Raw genomic sequence first — 12,655 nt, 5'->3', positions numbered from 1 at the left:
ATATATTGATATATATATATATCATCATCATCGTTTAACGTCCGCTTTCCATGCTAGCATGGGTTGGACGATTTGACTGAGGACTGGCAAGCCAGAAGGCTGCACCAGGTTCCAATCTGATCTAGCAGAGTTTCTACAGCTGGATGCCCTTCCTAACGCCAACCACTCCGAGAGTGTAGTGGGTGCTTTTACGTGCCACCGACACGAGGGCCAGTCACACAGTACTGGCAACAGCTATGCTCAAAAAAGGTGTTTTTTACGTGCCACCTGCACAGGAGCCAGTCCAGCGGCACTGGCAACAACCTCGCTCGAATAATTTTCTAACGTGCCACCAGCACATGTGCTAGAAGGCAATGCTGGTAACGATTAAGCTCAAATGGTGCTATTTACGGGCCACTAGCACGGAAGCCAGACAGCTGCTCTGGCAATGAACACGCTCGAGAGTACTTGTCCGATAAACAAGAGGACTTCCACAGTCATAGTAATTTGAATATTTGTACCATTTTCCAGAATTATATTACAATCTGAAATTTCTTCATCTTATACTAGTGCTATAAAACTGTCTTATTAATACTGCTGTTCTCATTTGAATCCCATAGTACTCTTCAAGTAACTAAAACAGATCCAAATATAGAATCCAAATCATAAAGATGGATAAATCATTTTCCCCATTTTATTGAGATAATCGATAGATTCTTTGATTACTCTCATAATTTCTTCTTTTGCAATTAACTAACTCTACATTGTTAGTTTTTTTCACCAGACATTTTCTTGGTTTCTTCTTTCTGTCATGTCTTTCTAGATGAATATCTCTTCCTCTGCCCCCCCCGCAAGCAGCATAATGGGAGTTCATGGTTTGATATTGGAGTCATTTTTCATCATCATCATCATCATCATCGTCATATGTCCATTTTCCATGCTGGCATGAGTTGGACAGCTTGACAGGAACTAGCAAGGCCAGGGGATGCACCAGGTTCCATAATCTTGTTTTGGTTTTTTTGCTTGGTTTCTATGACTGGAAGCCTTTCCTCATGCCAACCAGTTTACAGAGTGTACTGGATGCTTTTTACATGGTACCAGCACCCATGCCAATGCATTTTATGTGGCACCTTGGTGGGCATGTCTTCTCGAGTACAGCAGTGTCTTACATATCTTAGTCCTCTGTTATCTTCTTTCTGAAGTTCAGCATACTGAGATCTGCTTTCACTACTTCGTCCCATGTCTTCCTGGTTCTCCCTCTTCTACAACTTCTTTCCGCTGTAAGTGATCAACACTTTTTTATGCAACTGTCCTCATCCATCTGAACTGTATTATTCTAAATAAGAATAAAATCCCAAAATCCACACACAATCAAGAAATTTAATAGTCAAAATATGATTCAGTATCTACCTTCTGCCACTTCCCATTCTGATAGCAAAATATTCATGCATCGTTTTGCAGTTTCTATTCTGATAGTGCATCAAGTTTGATTCAGCAGCAACAAAAGAAAAGTAAAAAAAAAACAAAAAAACAGGGGCACTAAAATGTCAGACTCTTTTTTAACCCTTTAGCATTTAATCTGGTCGTATTTGGCCCTAAATATTTTATCTGTTTCATGTTCAAACTGGCCAATATCGTTTTAACATTCACTTCATCGAAATTTTGAAGCTATGAGATAATGCATGATTAATACAAAACAATATGAATAAATAAGCATTACATTTGACAGAGTTATCTGAATGTTAAAGGGTTAAAAACTCTGATGGGTGTTTTAGGGCCATTACTTGATTTTTTTTAAAGGGCACAAGTAATATTTTCTAGCTAACTATTGGAATTGATTGGGTTTGGAGTTTTTATCCAAATGCATAATGGAATAGGTCTGGATATGTGAGCACCAGATTTTCAACTTTGGTATTTCACTGCCACAGCAACTTGGTTGTATCACTTTGGCATGAACTGGTATTGATCATAAGGCGGCGAGCTGGCAGAATCGTTAGCATGCCGGGTGAAATGTTTATCGGTATTTCGTCTGCCGTTATGTTCTGAGTTCAAATTCCGCCGAGGTCGACTTTGCCTTTCATCCTTTCGGGGTCAATAAATTAAGTACCAGTTACGCACTGGGGTCGATGTAATCGACTTAATATCCCTTTGTCTGTCCTTGTTTGTTCCCTCTATGTTTAGCCCCTTGTGGACAATAAAGAAATATGAACTGGTATTGATCAGGATCGTCTATTTCATTGATCTGTTTTATTACACCTCTGGATAAAACTTCGGTTTTGATTTCCATGTGACACGCCTTTCTGGAGCATTATCCCGTGGAAGATGTTTACCGTTTTCAATCATTTCAAAACTCCTGAGAGATAAGCATGGGTCCTGTAGTTAGCATTAAGTTAATTTCAAACTTCATTCTTGAATCAATTTTTTTTTTTAAACATTTTATTTTGTTTCCTTATTAATTGTATTTTACAAATATTTTGCTTTAATTGACATTTTTGTTGACAAAGGTTAAAGGAAACCACAACAAAACATGGTAACATTGTTTAATTAATGTGAAATTTTAATTAAAAATATCAAAGCAACTGCCATTCTGTTTATCCATTAAGTAACTGTATCATGCAAAATTACATAATACAAAACTTCATTATATATGTGTGTGTGTATATATATATATATATGTATTTTCCAATAAACACTGTTGAGTTATCGTTTTTTATATTTTCCTCAATTTTAAAAATTGCAGCGGTAATTTTAGAGACACCCTGTATATGTATGTGTGTGTGTATATATACAGGAGTTGTACTCTTGGAGTGGTTGGTGTTAGGAAGGGCATCTAGCCGTAGAAACCATGCCAAATCAGACTGGAGTCTGGTGTAGCCTTGCAGCTTGCCAGCCCTGGTCAAATCGTCCAACCCATGCCAGCATGGACAACAAATGTTAAACGATGATGAGGAGGAGGAGGAGGAAAGACATCCAGCCATAGAAACCATACCAAAGCAAACAGCAGAGCTAGTTGCAGTCCTCTGGCTTACCAGCTCCTGTTAAACTGTCCAACTCTTGTCAGCATGAAAGATGAGACATTTGGTAGTGGTGATGATGGATGTATTATAAATATTTTACAAACCGTGAATAGAGTGCAGTCACAATATTTAGTGGCTTTAAATGGCTATATGCTATCTCTCTCTCTCTCTCTCTCTCTCTCTCTCTCTCTCTCTCTCTCTGGTCTGGCAATTATGGGTGCATGATCTTTGAAGAGAGCATAGATTGGGCTAATCTCACCTTTTTCTGTCCACAGAGATTGTGAAAAAAAAAAAAAACTGTATATTTGTTTAGTGTTATCTAAATATATTCCTTCAAGCATCACAGCAATCACTAAAAACTTATACTTCTTATAGTTGTATTCTTTAATGTACATTTCTGTGTGGGTGTGCGTGTTGGGTTTGTTTGTGTGTATTTACATTTGGAACAAACATCAGAATCTCATTATATTTTCCATCAAATCAGTGAATGGCATACGCTACAAAATCATTTTTACTTAGAAAAGGAGGCCAATTAGTAATCAAAGAATTTAATTTAAGTTGCAATTTATTTCAATCAGGGCATCTTTAGAATCTATTAGAAAGACATGAAAAAAAAAAAAAAACCAGAATCTGTAAAACGCGAAATATATGAACATGAATGCTTTTGAATGGCAGTAAACTGAGTAGAATAAGAAAGTTATTTAATTTTATATGTGAACGGTCGATGAATCAATGAGAAATTTGATGCTGTTTGTTGCTTGAAAGCTTCTTGGTATTGGGTGTTCGACTTAGTGATGCCGATAGCAAAACATTATCCAGGTGGGCATCAGTCAATTTTGTTCTCAAATGGTTCTTAGTGCACTTCAGTTTTGAAAATAATTGCTCACACAGATAAGTGCTGCCAAACAAGGATGCCGTCATTTTTACTTTTGTGTTTGTTTATTTTTGTTTTAGCATTTTATTTTCATGGATAACTAAGTTAGGATACTTCCCACTTGGATGAATATATTTTCTATACAAGTCAAGCACTGTCACATCTTCAGAATAAAATTTATATCTTGAGATGTCATCGTACTGCATCTCGATCAATTCTAGTTGATAATTTTCTGATGCAGTGTCCACTTACACATCAAATGGAGTAGCAAGCAGCTCGAACTCATTTGCATGAAAGTGAAAATCAGCAAAACAAGATGAAAACTATTTTTCATCATTGTTCATAATGTCTCCTTTGCTATGCTTGTATGAGTTGGACAGAGTTTATTTAGGCAGATCTTCTATGGCTGGATGCCTTTTCTGTTGCCAACCATGGCCTGTTTACAAGTAAGGTAATATTTCCCTCAGCTAAGGCGGGAAGCTGGCAGAAACATTAGCATGCTGGGTGAAATACTTAGCGGTATTTCGTCTGCTGCTACGTTCTGAGTTCAAATTCCGCCGAGGTCAACTTTGCCTTTCATCCTTTCAGGGTCGATAAATTAAGTACCAGTTATGCATTGGGGTCGATGTAATCGACTTAATCCCTTTGTCTGTCCTTGTTTGTTCCCTCTGTGTGTGGCCCCTTGTGAGCAGTAAAAAAAATAAGAAACCATGCCAAATCAAACTGGAACCTGGTGCAGCTCTCTGGTTTACCAGTTCCAAAACTTTTCTCATTTGTCTAGAGAGGGCTTGAGGAAGTAATCCAGTGACCAAGTATATTGAAAATTTTGTCAACCATCCTGCATTCTGCATTCATCATTGCCATGGGAATTTTTTCCTTGTACTTCGAAGCTCAAGTTATTCAATAAGTATTGTAGTACATTTAAATATCTTGTTCATTTGATATCTCATTATTTGCAAGACATATCAGGTTGATGTATCTCTCAGTATGTGATTAATCCTTTTGGCATGCCTTTTAACTAGTATATCTGAGACTGCAGCAGTCATAGAAAAGAAGTGATTAACCTTGAATATTCCTAGTTCATAGCCATTGTTTAAGCATGAAAGTTGACAAAATAGATACTTTACAATAATAAACTATATTTTCTTTCTTTAAGTAGACATTTAGCATTGGATTTCTTGTTTAAAACACAATGAGACTGTTACTGTTTGTAAACTTGATTGATTGCATCTGCAAAATGTGCATGGGGAGTAATGTGGTCCTGCAATTCAGGATTTTGATATATTAGTATTTGAATTACTACAAAACAACACTTGGGCCAGTGTAACAAAATCCCATTCATGATCCATCAGTGTGGTTATATGGAACACTTAGAATAAGCAAAAAAAAAAAAAAAACTGTTTTGTACTCCAATAAACAATAATGTTTGCTCACAGATCGGTCAAAATCTCTTTGTGGACCAGATGAAGTATTTTGACTGAAGGTTGCCTGTGCTTACTCTATAAACAATTCTGTTTCTCAGAACCAGCCAGTGTTCATTCTTGGGTATTTACTTTGTGATTCTGCCATCACTATTTAGGTAAACATGGTGAAGTTTATGATGTTTCACCGATGAAGTTGTAATAAGATCCCTGCAGGTCTGAAGTTATCTCCGTATTCGCTGGAATAAAAATATAAGTCATTGATTAATATTTTCTACTCATTACTGCATAATTTCAATTTTTTGATGTTTCCACATTAAATATATTTACACTAATTTAACTTTAAATTATATAATTTTTTATAATTATTTGATTTATTAAAAGGGTGGTGAGCGGTAGAATTGTTACTGCACTTCCTGCAGTTCTTTACATTCTGAGTTCAAATGCTGCTGAGGTCAACTTTGCCTTTCATCCTTCCAAAGTCAATAAAATATGGACCAGTTGAACCCTGGGGTTGTAATTGACTTACCCATCCCTTAAAATTGTTGGTCTTGGGTTAAAATTATAAAGAAAATAATTTATTTTGCTTCTCTATTTAAATCCTACTAATATTGAATTTAGATTTTCATGGCTGACTTCCTTTCGAGTGTTGGGCCTCATAGAGGCAATGACCAAGACCTTTGGCATTATGTCATGCTTGAGAAGTGAAAGAAAAGAATAACGGAGCTTTGGCTGAAGAAGACACTTGCCCAAGGTGCTGTGCAGTGGATCTGAATCCAAGACCACATGTTCGGGAAGCAAGCTTCTGAGCCACACAGCCACGAATAAAAATATACTTGTAGTTTGCCTAAGTAGAACAAATTATAAGAAAACAAAATTGAGCATCTTTTTTTATTACCTAAAAAACATGAAAAGAGAAATATAATTTCTGTTGTTTTGGCACATAGCAAAATACAAAAATTCCATTGGGTATTCTCCAGGAATTGCAATTTAAATGGGTTTCATAGAAAACTAAATATTTTGCTTGGCTTACAGAAACAGTGTTATTTAGTCCCTGGTTAACCCCAGCAATACCCATCCTGTCTTCTTTTTCTTGCTCTCTTCTGTGAATAGTGATATCTAGGACTATGTATTACCCATATGTCCTTCCTTTTTTTCTTCTTTCTAAAGATAGTAAAGTAAAATGTAATGGAGATTTGGCTGTTATTTCTAGTAAATCAAGTGACCCTGTACAAGCACCCTCATTAAATCGAATGAATTAGTTGTTGAGGTTAATTTGCCTTTCATCCCTCTGAGGTTAAAATACCGATGTTGATGTTGACTTGTTCCTATTCCCGTGAAATTCCTGGCCTTGTGCTCAAACAATTATTTTATGGGCAACTCGCAAGTATTCTATTTGTTATTGGGATTAGTGACTCAACTAGATTTACCTTTTATATACACACACATTAAAAATAGTATTTCTAATTATCATTTTTTTTTTTAAAGCTTATTGGATGGAACTCCTGATTACAGTAGCACATAAAATTCTTGCATTTGTCACCAGAAAATCGTATGATGAAATTTGTAAAAGTGTTATTCTTTGGTTGTCATGTAAAACCGTGACAGAAATTAGCACTCCCCAATTTTGTGCGTGCATGTGCAGAGACAAATATGACGTGGGTTTCTTAAATCACACAGCTTTAGTTAAGTGCTTAATCCGTGTTGTGTAATTAAACAGGATGTATATAGAGAATTGCATCATGTATAAAGTTGGTCGTGGGAGTCACATCTCCAGAACTACGTGGCTTGTTTTGTTATGATCACTAAGAAAGAAATTTGAAAGATTTCCTTGAAAAACACATTAATGTTTGTTGTATAGGTTTCTGAGAAAAGCTGTTTTGCTTGAGCAGATACAGATAGCTGGCAGATACTACTCAATTCAACCAACCATCATTTTAACTTATTACCTCTGCCTTAGTGAAAGCGGAGGTATTGTTTTCAGTTATATTTGTTTGTCTGTTTGTCCGTGGACAAAATATCTCAACAATTGCTGGGTGGATTCGGATTAAACTTTCAGGGATGTTTGGCCTTGTGATTGGCATGATCTAATTAGATTTTGGGATTGATCCGGTACCGGACAAGATTCTAAATCATTTTTCCTGTTTTTTCACTTAATTTTTGAGAGTGATTGGGTTCATTTTTAGTATTCTCATTTGTGAGAGCAGTCGAGTTTATTTCAGATATTCTCACTTTGAAAATCACCTCTGGCTAATCATTGAGAAGATGTTGGTGTTGCCTTGGCAGAGGTTTGTGCTCTCTGAGTGCTCTTGTTTTATTTAGAATAAATCTTTGTGTCTGTATTTGTCCCCCCCCCCCCTCCATTTGACAACTGGTGTTGGTGTGTTTATGTCTACATAACTTAGCAATTCAAGAAAAAAGACCAATAGTTTAAGTACCACACTTGAAAATAAAAAAGAGAACATAAGTAATAGGGTTGATTCATTTGACTAAAAATTCATCAAGTCAGTGCTTCAGCATGGCCATAGTCTAAAGACTAAAACAAATGAAAGATAAAAGATATTCTATTATTTACACACACAGACATTATAATTACGTATGTATGTATATAGGAAAATTCTGATAAGCTATTGTTATAAAAATTAACAATTCTGATACCTAATTGACTCCACAGTTAGTTGCAATTAAAAATTCTGAATTAGCAATTCTGATTAAGGAGGAGGAATTTGAATGATTGCAAAGCATTTGGAAATTAGAATATACGAAATGGAGTTGTGAAATGCAAATTGTGTGGATTCTGCAAAAATAGGTTATGTTCTATCTCGTAATCTCTTATTAAATTATTTTAATGTCTTTATGTGTGTGTGTGTGTGTGTGTGTGTGTGCGCGCGCATGCTAGAATATCTTGGAGTATCTGAATCTGTCTTTGCTGCAGTGAATATCTTTAGCTGGTGTTATTGAAATGTCATGTAGATTAAATCAAAAACACTCATCTCTTCCCATATGTGTGTGTGTATGTATATGTATATATTTGTATGTATGAAAGTGTGTGTGTGTGTATTGCTCCTTGTGCATTTTATTAATCGACCTTGGAAAGGCAAATAGGCATAGTTGAGTATTATGAGATTTGAACTCAATATAAAAAAGATGTAACCATATACTGAAAAAATATTTTATCTGGCGCTCTACCGATGCTGCCATTCTTATATCTTTCTTTCCCACCCACCCCTAATCTTCTTTCAACAAATGTTGAAGTGAAAAGAAGACAACATAACCGCATGCATAAATGGATCCTGTGCTCTATGTACCACTGAAAAATACCACATAACCACACATAGCGAACGTGTACTAAACAAGAGAAACGAAGTCATATCATGCTACAGACACGAAAACAATTTATCTTTAAAAAATAATCTAAACTACAAACCAAATAAGACTGTCACCAAGCCTCTCTCTCCAATATGTTAAAAAATTAATGATACCCACAAAAATTAAGAAACTGTCCTAGACATATAGACTAAAAAAAAAAAAAAAAAACCTTGGCCAAAACACATACATATTGATGCATATATGTTAATGCCAGAGCTAAACGTGAGCCTTGACTAAACAATTCTGTCCCACCCTTAAAAATGCATCTAAAAATTTATAATTGAAGAAAATATGTTCCCAGGTTCTTCAATCAACGAAAAGAATCAGAAATCTTTAATTAGTTTAACACATTCAGTATGTATGTATATATGTGTGTGTGTATATATATCTTTAAGTTTTGTCATCTTAATCTATATAATAATGTAGAATTTGGAAAATTAATTTTTTAATGGATTAATTCCAAATAGTTTACATCTTTCTGGTGCAAATTCTTGTAGTTACTGTAAAATATATCATTATATTAGTAATTTAATATTAATACATATTACAAATAAGATGTCTTCATTATACTAAATAATTATATGTATAAATATATTCATTTAATTTATCAATTAACTAATAATAATAAATGAATAGTTTTATTTGACTTACTAACTAAATTTAATAACCACAATAATAATTAATAATTATTATAGTATTGTGTAGTTTATAACTTGTATTCTTATTACAACAATATTATTTTGTTACTTCTGAAAGAATTAATAACATTTGGACATATTGTATTTATAGTCCTTTATTTAAAAAAATAATATTAATTGAATTTATTGAGGATCGAATCAGTACTCAATGCTTGTTTTTGTTTATCTTACTTTATTTTATTTACTGAGTTCTCTCTTCCATAATATACGAATATAGGGACATTTACTTGTTAGTTTCTGTGAATAATCTTTATTTAAGTAACATCATATCTGGTTTCTTCTGAAAAACTAATAATATTTTGATATCTCTTATTATAGCCTAACTCTATATCTCTGGGGTAACATGGGTTGTAGTTATTATAGCTCTAAGTTTATCTTCATATTCATTACGGAATTCTCTCTCTGATAAGCTAAATAAATAAAGAACATTTTTCTGTTAGTTACTTTAAACAATTTTTTTTATATCAGTAACTTTAAATAAAGAGAAAAGCTGTTATATATTACCAATCTAATAGTATATTATTATTTATATTTATTTACACATTTTATTACAGTTTCTAGATTAAGACCCTGATACTTAATTTGGTAAATTTTCAGATTAACACCCGCCCGATTTACACTAGGGTGTTAGGGCTAGAGTTTTAGGGTCAAGGTTACGGTTTTAGGATTATGGTTAGGGTGTTAGGGTTAGGGAATTCCATCCCTAACCCTAACCCTAACACCCTAGTGACAATCGTGCGGGTGTTAATCTGAAAATTTACTCTTATTTTATATACCTATATATTGTTGTTGCATGTTAATATAATAGTCAAAAATTGTTTTCGACCTAAACAAGTTTGGATTAATGTTATTTGAGATATATAGAAATATATTTCGATAGTTGTAGATTCTATTTATTTAATTATTTTGTCTGTTATAATTTTAAAAAATTTTTAATAGTAATTGTTATGTAGTTGAAAAGTTAACGCTCACACTCATAATACATAGGCATTTGTATTAATGTTTTTACAATCCAGCCGTCCTTTCACACAGGATTTTGTTTGTCTTTAAGCCAAAGCTCTGATGAGACTTATATAAGTGGACTGAATTGTTTGTAAATCAAATAAGTTCTATAAGTCAAAACAAATTGTTGGTTCCTTTGGTTTTGTAATGATTTTTTTATGTTATCTTATATCATATTATATTCATAGTATATTATGTTATATTATAATATAAATAAATTATTGGATTGTCAATTGAATCTCTCTAATTAATATATTGCTTGTAACTTGCTTTATACCCATATCTATGTGGTATTCAACTGACGAACTAGTGAATTGGATGTTTTACACATCCCTTTGAAGGAGTTCCTTTCCTTAGTTTGTTACTATATATATGTGTGTGTGTGTACTATCCATATATATATATATATATATATATATATATATATATATATATATATATATATATATATATATATCTTTATATGTAATGTACATGTGTAAGATAAATGTAGAAAGAAGCATGGAGAAACATGGGAAAAAAGTCTTTATTAATGATGTATCTCGAAGGGAATTCAGTTATAAATAATAGCTTATAATACATTGATTAAAGAAACCCCCTGGATGGCAGAAAGGCGGATTTTATCTGTTATTAGTTATAGCTGAATTCACTTGAAGGTGCATCATTAATAAAGACTTATAACACACACATTACTATAAAGGACTGTTTTTATCTTTTGATGCTTAAGGGTAGTTGAATGTTTTTCTGATGAGAATTAATTATTGATGTAATTTCCTGCAATATAACAATGAAATGTAAAAGATCCAATGTTGGATAATCGCGATAAAGCAAATTACTCTGGCCTTCAGGCTTAATTTATGATCTGAGCATGTGTTTCCGTCAAGAAAATAAGTTTACTTCATAAGTAGTTAGTAAAGCTGGGGTGGTTTTTATAAATTTGCTCATCAGTACACTGCTGGTGTTATTGTTGTTTAACCCTCGGTCAGTCTTTATCGAGTGGTCTTATAATCAACAAGCATTCCAGTTGTGACCATCCTATCTCCAGCGAGAGTTTATTGCAGATATCATTGTCTAAAGACAGTATTTTATTCTTAAGCCTTTAGCATTCTGATTGCCGTGTCAGATGTAACGCTTAGTCATTCATTGTTTTGAATTAATAATGCTTTATCTCGTAGCTCTAAGATTTCAATGGTGTGATAGTTTACTTGTAGAATGATATTAAAAGTTAGGTGTGAGAGACCGGATCTAACCATAAAAAAAGGCGGAGTATTTGGGTTGGATATGGCAGATTTAAATACCAAAGGATTAGATTAATACTTTATTAGTATTGTATTTTTAAGATGATGCATTCTTTTTCTCTCAAGATACTTATTTCTAGCAAACTGAGAAGTAATGTAGAAGTGTCCTTGTTGGCTCACTCTAACTATGGAAGAACATTATGAACAATAATGTAGATAAATGCTCTTCAGACTTCATTTATCACATCCTTTTCTTTTATTAACACATTATCAAATGTCTATTTGCTGTGATGCAACACCTACTCATTTTTTTTTTTTCAAGTACAAACACACAGTATCAGGCCAGATTATTTTAATTCCGGGTACTACTTTGTCATGACTATTTACCACTGGATCACACTGCTATAAGCAAATACTACACTCATCGGTAATATATATTCAGTTTTGTTTGTTTAATCACATTTTGAAGTCTTTTATTATAATCATTTTGCTTTGGCTCAGGTTTAGTCTTATTTCTGGTAGGTTTTATGTGGGTATCAGATTACTACCTGTAACTTATTATTATTATCATCATCATCACCGTTGTTGTTGTTGTTGTTGTTGTCATAGGTGTGATAGCGGTTCACAAGCTGTTTATCATGATATTCTTTTTTTTTTGTTCTATATTTTAGAGTTGAAGAATTCTTGTACGTTATTTACATTATCTACATTGGACACTTATGTGTCCTCATCTTGTTTGTTGTTATCACCACATTTCGGCCGATTTACTCTCCAGCCTTCATCAGGTGTCCTGGTAGAATTTTGAACCCAACTCTGGGTTCTCATTCCCCGGGGTATTTTTTGCTGATGTTATAATTATCATTATTCTTATTGTTTATTCATGTTGTTGTTGTTGTTCATATGAATAAATAATAGTAATAATGATAATAATGATAATAATATCATCAAAAAATACCTTAGGAATATATGTGTGTGTGTGTGTGTGTAAAAATCGACACTGCTTAACAAAACCACACACACACTCACACACACATACATATGCATATATATATATATA

At 33.4% G+C, this 12,655-nt stretch overlaps 1 protein-coding gene across 6 annotated transcripts in view; it reads left to right on the top strand.

Moving 5' to 3' along the window:
* The window catches only part of LOC106875384 (uncharacterized), a 427,703-nt gene that overhangs the window by 21,582 nt on the left and 393,466 nt on the right, over positions 1–12,655 (top strand). The window contains exon 1 of one of the 6 annotated variants that reach the window (XM_014923492.2): positions 11,890–12,025. The exons of the other annotated variants lie outside the window; for them this stretch is intronic. The gene's annotated coding sequence lies outside the window, so the exon portion shown is untranslated. Of the gene's footprint in view, positions 1–11,889; positions 12,026–12,655 lie in introns of those variants that run through there. 6 annotated transcript variants of the gene reach the window in all.

Source organism: Octopus bimaculoides, chromosome 20, assembly GCF_001194135.2.
Source record: "Octopus bimaculoides isolate UCB-OBI-ISO-001 chromosome 20, ASM119413v2, whole genome shotgun sequence".
Classification (NCBI taxonomy): domain Eukaryota; kingdom Metazoa; phylum Mollusca; class Cephalopoda; order Octopoda; family Octopodidae; genus Octopus; species Octopus bimaculoides.
The sequence above is the reverse complement of the archived record's forward strand: the minus strand, read 5'-3'. Positions and strand labels throughout refer to the sequence as shown.